The sequence below is a fragment of the Scylla paramamosain genome, chromosome 42 (genome assembly GCF_035594125.1).
Source record: "Scylla paramamosain isolate STU-SP2022 chromosome 42, ASM3559412v1, whole genome shotgun sequence".
NCBI classification, from domain to species: Eukaryota; Metazoa; Arthropoda; class Malacostraca; order Decapoda; family Portunidae; genus Scylla; species Scylla paramamosain.
This window is the reverse complement of record NC_087192.1, coordinates 1257501-1261724: the sequence shown is the minus strand read 5'-3', so window position 1 is coordinate 1261724 and position 4224 is coordinate 1257501.

Here is a 4224-nt window from a genome sequence, read left to right as displayed (position 1 = left end):
GAGGTTTCATTCAGCAAGGTGGGAGTCGGTGACAATGTGCTCCTCTTTGAAACGCAGACAAACAAGGAATTTTACGTAGTCGGAAGAGTTAGGGAAGAATACACAGCGCAGATGAAATTAGTGAGAGTGACAGTAAAATTCTAGCTGGTAGGTGGAAAATTTTGAAGCCTCAGAGCGCCGGCACGAGAATAAGTTAGCCTCGGCTCGCTACAACCTGAAGAAAAACATATTTATTGTTGGTGCTGCTGCATCTGCTGTTTGTTGTTGCTTTTTGTTGTTCTTGTTACTGCTGTCGCTGTTGTTGTTGTTGTTGTTGTCATTATTATTGTTGTTGTTGTTGTTGTAATTATTATTGTTATTATTATTATTATTATTATTATTATTATTATTGGTAATAGTAGTAGTAGTAGTAGTAGTAATAGTAGTAGTAGTATCACCATCATCATCATCATCTCTCTCTCTCTCTCTCTCTCTCTCTCTCTCTCTCTCTCTCTCTCTCCACAGCTGCTCCCTGGACCGTGTTGCTGTTCTATCTCACCTGAGGGCGGCAGGGCACGTGGTGGGCTGGAGTGGGAGGATGTGTCTCCGTCATGGCGGCGCCTCAGCGTCACCCGGACAGATAACCATCAGGATTTCCTGTATCTTTAGGATGCGCTGAGCGTGGCGATATTTCCCCGCCCTCTCTCTCTCTCTCTCTCTCTGCCCCGTATTCTGAAGTGCTTTGCCCTCAACACGACTATTTTCAAAGGCCACAGAGATGATTAGCCGTGTTCTCGAGAGTGTTTCCCTGCTAACAATATAAAAATCGTGTTCATGTGTCACTAGAACCATTAGAAAAAAAAACACTCTTAAAAATCCGTATAACTTCAATTAGAACCTTTTGGATGTAGCGGGGATGCGGCGCAGTGTTTCAGAATCCGGTCCTCTCTCTCTCTCTCTCTCTCTCTCTCTCTCTCTCTCTGATGGTGTGACTTTGTACTGAACTTTGACGAGGTTTGCTAATAACTCATCAGTGTTGTCAGCTCGCTGTAGATTACAGGCCGGGTTATCCGTCTCTCACTCTTGACTCAACCCGGGCAAGTGGAAACATATTAGTTGACAGCAGCATATTGACGTAGGACTAAGAACACATTCTCAAACACTCCGTTGTCTGATCTGGTCTACTGATAAGTGTCAGTGAAAGTTTTAGGAATTTCCAAGTGTTTCCGTGTTTCTAGCGGTAACTGAAAAAAGAATTCCGCGTGGTCAATAAGAAAACTTCTATAGGAACCCGATAAGTTATTTGTGTGACATCTGAAAATAGTCTTTATGAAAGCCTAGAGTTTGCAAGTGCAGGCTTGGATATACGTAACCTTGTGTGCTCATGGGCGTTGAAGTGTTGCATTACGCGTCCCTCTCACAGCCTCCAGGATGCGGCGCCGGTGAGGCAGAAAAGGTTAACGTGTTTTGGTGTCACGCGTCGAGCGGCCTGCAATCAGAAACGCTTTGCTCTCTCACTACGACTGTTTTCAGAGGCCACAGTGATGATCAGCCGGGTTCTCAAGAATGTTTCTCCTGTTAATATTGTACAAATCTTGTTCATCGGTCACTAGAATCGTAAAAACACCCTTAAAAACCAGTGCAACTTTAACCAGAGCCTCTGACAGCGGCTGGGTGTGAGAGGCGGCGCTGCCCAGCCTTGTTTCGCCTCACTGGATCTCCCAGCTTATCTCTGCCAGACTAATACTGATGCTGTCACGCAGGATGCCTGGAAAAATAAAGCGATGGAAATTAAAACAATATACTTAAATCAGTTACTTTCCTTACTATACAAAAAGAAAAAAAAATTAAAACTCGCGACATTTGCTTTACCAACACACACACACACACACACACACACACACACACACACACACACACACACACACACACACACACACACACACACACACACACACACACACACTTATCTTTTCACGACCTCACTTAATACAACGATCATCTAAACTCCAAAAAAAAAAAAAGCAGAATAAAAACAACAAAAAACAGGCAGTTAATTATTTATATTAGAGAGTCCTTTCCCTATAGATTCTTGGGTAAGATAGGAAAAAAATACATGAGGAATCCCTAAACGTGACTTTTTCGCTGTCAAAGAAAACGGGTTTATCAGAGGTTAGGTTGGCTCACCAGCTTGCGTGACTTCCCAAGATGAAATACCACATAACTGTGACTCTGCCGTGCCCTTCCTGCCCCGACTATCCTGCCTGAAAATGATGGGCTGCGCAGTGCAAGCAAAACAGGAATGTGGCATCAGAAGCAGGACGTGTATGGGAAGGTCATCAGTGGTATCATGGATTACTAAACATAGCCTTATATTACTCATTTTGTGACTACTTATTTACTTATCTACAGTGAAGGAATCAGCCGTGAAATTTATTAACCTATTTTAACCTAAACTAAATTGACTTATCCGGATGAAAATGCTAATGTTACTTTAAGATTATAGATGATTTAAACACTTTGGGCTCTCACCGGAACTATTTTCAAAGGCCACAGAGATGATAAGTCAAGCTTCTGTGTGCTTTTTTCCTGTTCCTAATGCAAAATCCGTGTTAAACCATCCCTGGAATCATTAAAACACCTTCAGAACCCCCCCTGCGACTTCCACCGGAGCATGATACAAATAGGAGAGCCATATAAAGATGCCGATATGGTTGAGAGGAATCGAGGTTCTGCCACACTCTCCCTCGCTGGTCCCACTGCCTGCAGAGCCTCATGGGAGCTGTAGTCCCCGGATCACCTTCTTGCATGTTTTACTGTTTATAGCTTTTACTATACTTCAACCTCTACAAACCTACGTGGTATTTTATTTGTTTATTTATTTATCTATTTATTTGTTTGTTTGTTTGTTTGTTTGTTTTCTGAGACGACAATATTAACTCTTTTTGTTAGACATTTTTTTTTCTTTAATCATCAACAGTTTTTAGACACTTTTCTTCTTCTTTTTCTTATCATTATTATTATTATTATTATTATTATTATTAATGTTTGTTTTTTTACTAGACTCGCTTATTTTTTTCTGTAATCTCCCTCAAAAAAGGATCAAATTAACTTCCTATTCTCATGTTCGTCTCCTTTACCTCCAAGCAAACAATTTTCGGTGGCCGTAGCGAAGGACGCACACACGCCACTGAGGGCTAAACGTTAGATAAGCGTCTCGACCACTGATAATAGAGTCTGTTTCCGGTGTTTTCTTAAGTCGACTAGTTTCATATACCAGGCTCTAGTGCACCATGTTAGTAAAAGGTTGAGGTGGACGTCATCGTAATGCTAGTGATGGCTTAACAAAAATTCTGCACCATCTATCAGGAAAGACAAAACACACATGGAAACCCAGCTAATTATCTTTGTGGTCTCTGGGATTCTGTTAAGAGCCCACAGTTTCAAAATCGTAATTCAGTAGCGATAATTTAACAAGGATTCTGCACCATTAGTAAGGAAAGACAAACACACATGAAAACCCAACTTTGTGGTTTTTGTGATTCTGATGAGAAGCCGCAGCGTTTCAAAATCATAATTCTATTGTGATAATTTAACAAGAATTCTGCACCATCAGTAAGGAGAGGAAAACGCACATGAAAAGACGAGTAATAATCATCTTTGTGAGCTTTATAATTCTAATAGGAGGCCACAGTTTCAAAATCGTAATGTTATAGTGATGATGTAACAAGAATTCAGCACCACCAGTAGGGAAAAGGAAACACACTTGAGAAGACGACTAATAATCTTTGTGGACTTTATAATTCTGATGAGAACCCAAAGTGTTTCAAAATACGGGCTTCAGTTCTCAGCGGCGAGCATCCGCCTGTGCTATCATCAACCCAACAGCTGCGGTGTTACAGTTCACACCGTGCGTGGCGATAAGCACTGACTGACAGCGGGAGCGGATCCGTTAGACAGATGATTATGACGGATACACAAAAGTCTTGTCGAAAGCGCCCCAGCTCACCACATGGCTCCCTTGAGGAAATTAAACTCGTTGCTCAAAATAGGGATGATTACGTGATATTGAGGTATTATAGTCATTATCATCATCAACGGGAAGGACTGACTGAAGCTTTTTATTTATTCATTTTTTTCCGTAAGTAGTGACATCATACCTTTCACAATGTTGCAGATAAAAAAAAAAGTAGAATGTGCAACTCATTCAACAACTTTCTTCTTGAACTTTACAAAGCTCGTAAT